The following is a 10,472-nucleotide window of genomic DNA, read 5'->3' as shown; positions in this document are numbered from 1 at the left end:
AACTAACTATTAACTCACTTTTAGTTCCTCAAACAGTTTGGAACTAATTTAACTGGACTTAACTCAGTAAACTAAGTTAACTAATTACAACACAAATATAACTCAATCTTATCTCCTTAATTTAAGGGATAACTCTTGCATGACTTCAGAAAGACTTCTAACTTGAATTTCTCCAACTAATTAATTTAAAATAAATTAATTAATTATTTCCAAGTAGCTGTTAAGACTAAATTCAATTTTAATTCACAATTTAACTCAAGGACAAATTAAATTGGAATATTCTTATTGCCATATTTCAACACTCCCTTTCAACAACAAAGGGATTATCTGCCACCCTGATCCTGTCTCTATGGAATTCGAATTTATACTTTGACAATGCCTTTGCCAAAATGTGAGCATCTTTCTCCTCTGTCAAAATATACTGCAGCAGCATGATCCTCTCGACTTGTGAAAAGCCATGGGCAACAAATCTCGCCTTATGATTCTCCACACTACCATCAGCAGCTTGCTTTACCTTGTAAAGCCAACGGGAACTCACAACTGACTTGTTCCCCGGTCTCGGAACCATGTCCCAAATATTGTTACGAACTATGGAGTCATACTCCTCCACCATAGCATCAGCCAAAATCAGTTGCTACACTGCTTCCTCAAAGGAAGATGGCTTGGTCTCAACACATTCCCCAGCAAGGGCCATGTATCCAGTGTGCCTCTCAGGTGACCTCCAATATCTGCGTTGAGAATATGGTGCTCCCACATTCTCTCTCAAATCCTCCAAAAATCTGTCTAGAAGACTCTTCTTGAGTGGATGTCTCCACTCCTGGAACCTCTGCATGCGGCTGATCCGCATCAGTTTGAGGCTCCTCCTCCTTAGGAACCAACAGTTCCTCCATAGCCTATAGTTGGAGCTCCCTCTTAAGGGAAACTCGCATGGCCTTTTGCTCATCAAACTTGAGATCTTTGCGAACCACTGTCCTCCAACTAGTAGGCAAGTACACCCTATAGTTGTGAGGTGTATAAGTGTACCCCACAAGTATCCCCAACTCTGCTGTCGGCTAAAGCTTCTTCCGTGCATCCTTTGTCACATGGCAATATACCGATGAGCAAAAGATCTTGAAGTGACCCACATCTGGTCTCTTACTGGAGAAAGCTTCCTCTGGTGTCTTCATGCCAAGTATGCAATGCGAGCTTCTATTATGAAAATAGATTATTGTGTTGCATGCCTCAGCCCACAAGTGAAGTGGTAGGCCTTGGTCATGCAGCATTACCTGTGTTTCCCCTACAATAGTTCTGTTCTTCCTCTCGGCCACCCCATTCTGTTGTGGGTTATGAGGTGTCATCAGCTCTAGTTTAATTCCTTCTACTGCACAGAAGTCCTTAAACTCTTGAGAGATATATTCTCCACTGTTGTCACTTCTCAAGGCCTTGATATTCTTCCCTGACTCTTTCTCGACCAAGGCTTTGAACTCACAAAACTTTGTGAAAGTTTGGTCCTTCTTCTGCATGAAATAAATCCAACATTTACGAGAATAGTCATCAATGAAAATCACATAATACCTTTGCTTTGTTGTGGATGTTGTTGAGAATGGTCCACACAAATCAGTATGAACTCGCTCTAAGATAGCCTCTGCTCGACTGTCTCGATCATGAAAGGAAGACTTGGTGTACTTTCCCAAGGTACAACCTTTTCATGTGTCAACTTGCTTAAGTTTACCTTTGGGAAGTCCTATAGATACCTGTTGCATTATCTTCAAAGCCCCATGATGCAAATGGGCTAACTGCCTGTGCCACAACTCGCCAATGTCTTGGCTTTGCACCAATTCTGCTTTCGTACTCAATGCTGCACAATCATCTACCTCTAGTTTATAGAGATTCTTCACCTAAATCCCTATCCTCTTGGTCTGACCCATGGCTATGTGTCTTAGGAACGCCTTTCCTTTACTGAAGACAACATCGTAGCCTTTGTCCTCCAACATCGCGACCGATACCAAGTTCTTCTTCAGTCCAGGCACATACATCACATCTGTCAAGGTGAGAGGAGCTCCATGCTCCCTCTGAAAATCAACCGTGCCCACTCCTGAAACATTATACCTTCCATCGTCACCCATCTCTATGCGCATCTTGAGGTCTTTCTCCTCCAAGGCATTAAATAAATTTTTATCACAACTCATGTGGAATGAGCCTCCACTGTCAAGATAATAGACACAACCCATCATCAATGAAACCATGCATGCAATGAGGGTAAAGTCCATTTCAAACTGAGAGGTTAATGCCTCACCTTTCGATGCTTCCGAGGATCCCTTCTTGGACTTCTTCGATGGGCAATTAGTCGCATAATGTCCCATCTCGTGACAATTAAATCATCTCACTTTAGACATGTCACCCTTCTTCCCTCCATGAGAAGAATTTGATTTGAAATGGGAAGCCTTCCCCTTCCCTTTCCTTGCCTTACTTGCTAAGGCCAGATTTTCTTCATCATCATTCTTGGATGAAGAACCATATCGTGTGCTCCTCCTGATCTCCTCCTGCATAAGATCCGACCACAGTTGTTCCCAATCCGGAAGTTTCTCCCTTCCATTCACAGAGTCCTGGTAGCTATTCTAACTCTTTGGAAGGCCAAGGAGAGCGAGGCTCACCATATCATCATCGGCAGTAGTTATTCCCACACTGCCAAGCTCATCTCTGCAGGTGGTGAGCTTGTTCAGATATGTGGAAATAGTTTCGCCTTTCTCCATCTTGATTCTTTGAAGCTTATCCTTGAGTGCCAATTTCCTCTGGTCACTACTGTTCTAGTAGAGGTCCTTCAATGTCTTCTACATTGAAAATGGAGTATCCTTCCCATGGAGACTTGAGACAATATGGTCTTGTACTCCTTCAAGGATGATCCGTCTCGCCTTCGCCACACACTTCTTCCACTCAACCAACTCTTGTGCATTAGTTGAAGCTGGCTTTTGGATTTCTTGATCAATGAATTCCTTCAAGCCATTGTCTTCTAATATAGCCTCCATTCTATCTTTCCATGCTATGTAGTTCGAGCTACCTTTCAAGGCATACTCGAGTCTCAAGCCATAGAACGCCATTGGCCAACCTTGAAGTATGATATGAATTCAATTTGCACCTGCAACCCCGAACTTCAAACTTCGAATTCTCTTCTTAGTATACTGTTCACAGCTCTAATACCATGTAGAAAAATTCTACAGATCCATCTCTAATACCATGTAGAAATTTTTTACAAATCAAGCTCTGATACCGTGTAGAAAATCTGATGTAGGTTAACCCGATAATGCAATATAAATCAAAGCAGAATACTATAACCTACTTCTACTATCAATTTGCGGAAGCTTAGAGATCGAGCTGAACAATATAACCAGAAGAAGAAGAATCAATGCACAATATACATGAAAATATTTTGGGGAAGCCTCAGCTAAAAACCCCACTATCTGTATTATCATACAAGGTGGAAATACATAGGAATTATACAAAGCCTTAGCTCTCACACTAGCCAGCTCCAAGTACAATCCTCATAGATGCTCACAGGCAATCTTGGCTTCTCTCCAGCCTTCCTCTGCCCTCCAAGCTCCTATTTCTCTGCGTTGTTCCTTGTGGATGATTCTCTTGTTACCAAGTGGATGATCTCCTCCAAAACTGCGCAATCCTCAAGGATAAATCCTTGACTGCATGCATGAGTTTTCTCTTTGAGAAAACACATGCAACTGATATTACATTGTCCTTGACTTAATCTCAACTAAGTCTTCTCATAATAGACATGCATGAATTTCTTATGAGGGAATCTTCAGTTCACTGAAGTAGCACTAGTTGAGTGCATGCATGCATCAACTGACTGTTAACTCACTTTTAGTTCCTCAAACAGTTTGGAACTAATTTAACTGGATTTAACTCAGTAAACTAAGTTAACTAATTACAACTCAAATATAACTCAATCTTATCTCCTTAATTTAAGGGATAACTCTTGCATGACTTCAGAAATACTTCTAACTTGAATTTCTCCAACTATTTAATTTAAATTAAATTAATTAATTATTTCCAAGTAGCTGTTAAGACTAAATTCGAATTTAATTCAAATTTAATTCAAGGACAAATTAAATTGGAATATTCTTGTTGCCATATTTCAAAAGGAACTACGGTTATGTTCTAATCCAGTGTTAGTGGATTGAGGTTTATGGATGCTTCGGCATGTATATATATATATATATATATATATATATATATATATAGTAACATTGAAAGGAATATAGTGAAAAATCAATCTGGTAGTCCCTATTTTGGGATCCATGGGAAAATCTCTGTGTATATTTGTTTTATGTTCTCACCATTGTATATTTTTTATTTTAAGAACTCGTTTGCAGGTAATTTCTATACAGGGTTAAAACCTACAGCTTGGCTTAATTCTTGGCAGATCGTTATCCTAGATTTTTTGGAGGGTGAATGGGAAGGTTATTATAGCCTCCTTTGTCATGCTAGAATCTCATTCTCACAGCAGCAACATCGACTAGTTTGTGGCGGTCATATTGTGAATGGAAGGATTCTTTCTAATGATATATATGACTATATTACCTCGAGCATTCCATCTTTACCTTGTGCTAACTGCATTATTCATTTACAGAGTTTGAAAGCCCCATTAAAGGTCAAATGCTTCACTTGGTTAGTTATTCTTAACTGCATTTTAACATGAGACAATTTGTTGAAGAAGGCATTCGTGGACCCTGGTAGATGCTCACTTTGCAGGGTGGATTCAGAGGATTGAAATCATCTATTTTTTACAATGTCCCTTTGCAGTTGCTATTTGGATCGAGGTTTCCATATTCTTAGGTCTCTATGTTATCAGAGAATGCTCCTATATTCCTTGCTTGTATTAGCTCTTGGGCACACCAAGTAAAATCCTTCATGGTGGTCCCTCTATATGTCCTATGGGGCATTTGGTGCACTCAAAATGAACTTATTTTGAAGGCATATCTCGTGATGCTAGGATCTCTTCCCTGAGGATCGTTGCATATTTTCAGGAAATTAGCCCCTAGGTTCCCAATCCCACTTCTCAGTTTATTACGCTTGTAGATTTGGCTAGCATCTACCCAATCTATTATTTTGATGGAGCCTCTTCTAGTGGGCGTTGCAGATGTGGAGTTTCTCTCCAAGCTGATCCCCCTTTACGCTAATGTTTTCGTTGGTTTGGAGGCCATGGGGACAACTATAGAGCTGAAATGATAGCTTTATGGAGGGCTCTTCAATGCACTTCGTGGTTTGGCATTCAAAAAATTCTAATTGTTGGGGATTCACTTTCTATGATCCACCAGATACAAGGGCGGAATGCTTTGGAAGTCCCCACTCTTTGCAAAGTGGATGAAACTGATTTGAGATTTAAAGGCCTCATTCTCTGAGGTTTCTTTTAAGCATGTTTATAGAGAACATAACATTGATGTCGATGCTCTCTCCAAGCGTGGATTGTCACTCCATCCTAAACATATATATTTTGATTAGCTAGTAGATGGATCTATGGGTGGTCAGGGTACTTTTGAGATCTAATATCAGTTTGCTTGATAATATTTTTGTCTGCATTATGGTATTTCAGTTATTGTCCTCTTCTCTCAACTTATCATTTCATTTGTGATATTTGATTTTGTAGCTCTTCCCATGTGATGGTATCTTATGTTTGTTATTTCTGAAAAAGCAAAAATTTTTTGTCTTTATATTTTGAGATGTAATGTTCCAATTATAAGAAAAGAGATTAACATATAACCATGATTAAAATCTAAGATTATATAAACTTTTTCCAATTAATAAAAAAAGTTTTTCTCTCTGAAAAAAATTACATCATCTATAGAAAAGAGAAAAACATATTACATCAAAATTCCAAATTTCAGGATGACCATTTATTTTTACTATGAACAAAAGACACTCACATACTTTATGTTATGCAGAATAAGGAAACATATTTCATCAAAATTCCAACTTCGAGGGCGACCATTCATTACAAGCCTTAAGACACTTGTGGTGTGACTAAAATTTCAATTTCCGATCGAGAACTTTGAGTACATCGATGTTTTACGGGATAAAGAAACGTATCACATCAAAACTCCAAATTCCAGCGCGACCATTAATAACAAGTCTCTAGTAATATTTGGTACACAAAATTGGAGCTCACATGGATCGGCGTGTCAGCCAGTTACTCCCATTGAATTCCATCGCATAGGTCTAAACATGAAAACAACAGAAATTTTAGTATGATTTTGAGAAAATATGGTTGAGATTTTAAAAATTCTGGTTGCAATTGATGTAAACTCTTGCAATCAAAATTTTTGAATTTTTTTTAAATTACAGCTAGAAATTTACGGTCTAGGCAGTTGTGGCCTCATTAAACAACGCGGCTCACTTCTTCCCTCTTCCTCTGCCCATTAGTTCATTGCTGCAGCATGTGCAGGTCCACGTGCATGTGCACCCCATGTGCTCAACAATGTACATTTTCTGTTCAAACATCAATTTACGATGTCATTACCAGACACAGAAATGTTCGAATGCTACAGCTATTGAAATAATAGAATAGAAATGTCTGACACATCTATAAATACTGCAGAATACTCATTGCAAATCCAAACAAAGAACCCCTCCGCCCGCCTTTGTTTAAGTTATCTTCATTGGTTCACATCTCAAGCTTTTCAAAGAGGTGCAGCTCTTTTAACATTTAATCGTACCTCACTCACTGCTATTGGTAGTTCTGATTGCTTGATATGATATATTGCAGATCGATGGAACTGGTTAAGAGCATTGCAATGATCCCATTGTTGACATTGACCTGCTTATTAACTGGAGCTCATGGGCAAGGCTACTGGGAATCCGGTCATGCCACATTCTACGGTGGCATTGATGCTTCTGGGACAATGGGTAATGTTACAGAACTTCATATCTTTTTCTATATCAATATGAATTAGCATCTCACTAATTTCGTTTAATTTTATGGTCCAGGAGGGGCGTGTGGATACGGTAATCTTTACAGCCAAGGTTATGGAACCAACACTGCTGCTTTGAGCACTGCGCTTTTCAACAACGGACTCAGCTGCGGAGCCTGCTATGAAATGAAATGTAATGACGATCCCCAATGGTGTTTGCCGGGGACTGTCACGGTCACAGCCACCAACTTCTGCCCGCCAAACAACGCTCTCCCCAACGACAACGGTGGATGGTGCAACCCACCACTGCAGCACTTCGACATGGCGGAGCCCGCTTTTCAGAAGATCGCCAAGTACAAGGGTGGGATCGTCCCCATCCTCTACAGAAGGTACCCCTAAATGGTCCATCCTTGATTTGTACCCAAACCTCATTTCCTAGTGAAAAATTGTTTTCCAACCTGTACTTGTTTTCAGATTTGTTTGAGATGTTTTGTTTTGATTTTTATTTTTATTTAAATATATATATTTTTTAAATTTGATACTCATTTTATAATACAGGTATAAAAATATTGATTAATGTCTGAGATGTGCATGGAATTCTATTTCACAAGAACATTTTGGAAAATAACCTCTATGAAAACGGGGCATATTATGTTGATTGTAGATTGGAATATTTCAGAGTCTAAAAAAGCCAATTCTGTGACCTGAACTATTACAAATGGCTTGGTTACAAATTTGTTAGTTAAAACTAGTTGAAATGGGGTATATTTTTTTTCCAAAAGTTTGGTAATTTTTTTATAATAGAGATAGATTTAATACCATCAAAAAATTTTGACACCCAAAATCTTACAATGTGATATTAGATTCCAAAAAAAATTCTCTAAATTTTATCAAAACTTATCAAAATCTTCCATGATTTTCACAAATGTGAAGCCTAAATAGACTATGGAATCTGCAATTGACCTAAATTCAAGATAATAATTATTTTTCCTCTCTAGATATTAATTAATTTCCAAGCGGCTTAAAATGCAGGGTCCCGTGTTTGAGAAAGGGAGGAATTCGCTTCACCATTAACGGTCTCCCATACTTCAACCTGGTGCTCATCTCCAATGTTGGAGGAGCTGGAGATGTGTCGGAGGTTTCGATAAAGGGGTCAAATACTGGTTGGCAGCTGATGTCACGCAACTGGGGACAGAATTGGCAAAGCAATTCCTTCTTGAACGGCCAGAGCCTGTCGTTCCGGGTGACCACCAGCGATCAGCGATGGAGGACAATTGTGTCATATAACGCAGCTCCTAGTTGGCAATTTGGCCAGACTTTTGAGGGAAGCCATATTCTTCGGAATAACTGTCATGTCCATCCCGTGCAACGGTTTTCTTCCAAAGTGTATTGCTTTCGAAAGGATGCCCGAGGAGAACTTTCAAACCTTTGATTTAATGTATTCACTGTTTCCCGTAAGCTTTTAGAAATCACATGAAGTTTGTTGCAATGATGTGTCAATAGAAAAACTCGTGTACCATTGACAACTTGCGTAAGTGTTTTTATTTTACTAGTTGACTGTTCTGTTTTGTTTTTTAACAATTACACTGATCCTAGGTGACTGTAAATTTCAATATCACATTAAAAAAATCAAATATAGATCTAGAAATTAGGTCGAGTTTTCATAAATAATTTCCATTCTCAATCTTTCTCCATACTATTTAAACCTAATAATTAAAAAAGGTTTTGTTTACTGAGGCCACAAATTGGCCAAGAACACAATCTCTATCTAAATCTGGTAAAAAAAAAATTAAAAATTAAAATGCAAAAAAATAATTTTTTTAATAATAAAAATGGATTTAACATCCTTAAAAATCCAGTAAAAAATGATTTTTAAATTAAATACATGGTATAAACGGAAGCAAAATGTCCTAGCAAACAGAGATGGGCAGGCAATAGAGATGTTCAGTAAGACGCTCAGTATTGGTGTGTAACTTTAAAAACAAAGGCAATAGAGATGTTCAGTAAGACGCTCAGTATTGGTGTGTAACTTTAAAAACAAAATCCGCTATAGACTTTGACTCGAACGTGTAATTGATTCCATTTTTGTGAATGCATCAACTTTATTCAATTCCATCAGATCATGAGGGAAAGAATTTACAAAAATATAACATTTCTCTGAAATATGAGACGATAAAAACTATATTGACAACAGCGTTGCGATGCAGCATGGTTACACCCTTTACACAAAATCATGGATTTGGGTGACTTAGACTTGAAAAACACAGCATCACTACTTGCAAAATGAAACCAGGGCAACTGCGTAGTGGAAGTCCCTGCCGATAATAGAGTTATGTGAGATTAATAACATAAATCTGTTTGCTTTTATCTTTTACAAAAGACCAAAGTCTGTCTCGATATTGTTTTAGTGTGCAGTGTTTTCATAAAAATATTTAAGATAAACAGTTCCATAATATTGATAGGAGGTTTAAGTAATTTCTAAGTTCCTAGTTATAAGATTTACATTCATATTATGTGAATGTAAATCTGTGTATCATGTATTGAAGTTTAACACCAACTAGAATATGATTCACAGATGGTTTCCATGTGCCAAGTAAAAGACTCCATGTGCCAGGTAAAAGAAAATAAACTCAAGTATATATTTGGGCAATGTGGTTTTTCTCTTCCTCATATTTGTGTTTTCCTCAGCAACCATCTCTTATTCCAATCCATTCTATATAAATCTGCCTTTAAGGTAGTAAATGTATCACAGATGGTTTCCATGTGCCAAGTAAAAGACTCCATGTGCCAGGTAAAAGAAAATAAACTCAAGTATATATTTGGGCAATGTGGCTTTTCTCTTCCTCATATTTGTGTTTTCCTCAGCAACCATCTCTTATTCCAATCCATTCTATATAAATCTGCCTTTAAGGTAGTAAATGTACTTGGGGAATATGGTTTTCCAGGGGCAAATCGACGTTAAAACCTCGTTAAATTAAAATCGATGTTAAAACCGTGTTAAATTAAAACCGAAAATTATGTGGCTCTATCAAATATGATGGATCTCTTTGCATGAACACATGAAAATAAAATAAAAAAAAATACAATTAATTAATAAATAATAGATAGATAAAAAAAATAAAAATAAAAAATTAATCAACAAATGATAGATAAGTTGCAAGAGTATAACAAAAAATAATACCTAGTAGATCAAGAAGCTTTTTCTAAATGTCTTTGATTCTATCATGTCACTCTTGAATCTTTGCAAAGGGTTCCATGATCTAGAGATAGAAAAAGGGAGTGGTGTGTGAGATAAAATAAAATAAAAACAAAATAAAACAAGAAGATGCGATGAAAAAAGAAAACCAATAATCAAAGACATAAACATTAACAACTAAAAGGAAAAAACCTCACCTCAAAGAAAACCAATAATCAAAGACATAAACATTAACAACTAAAAGGAAAAAACCTCACCTCCTACAGATTTAAAAATAAATCAAAGTCTCTAGCTGAATTAAAAAACCAATATTCAAGATTGTGTACATTAACGGAAAAAAAACCACCAAATATTATGCATATTGATGAAAAAGTAAA

General features: G+C 37.3%; 1 pseudogene; it reads left to right on the top strand.

Moving 5' to 3' along the window:
- Positions 1 to 6,740: 6,740 nt before the first annotated feature.
- LOC149258888 (expansin-A8 pseudogene) lies at positions 6,741 to 8,331 on the top strand (annotated as a pseudogene).
- The last annotated feature ends 2,141 nt before the right edge of the window (positions 8,332 to 10,472 follow it).

The sequence above is a fragment of the Pinus tabuliformis genome, chromosome 6, assembly GCF_031772625.1.
Source record: "Pinus tabuliformis cultivar Carrire ecotype Pingquan chromosome 6, CPIR1, whole genome shotgun sequence".
Taxonomy (NCBI): Eukaryota; Viridiplantae; Streptophyta; class Pinopsida; order Pinales; family Pinaceae; genus Pinus; species Pinus tabuliformis.
The sequence above is the reverse complement of the archived record's forward strand: the minus strand, read 5'-3'. Positions and strand labels throughout refer to the sequence as shown.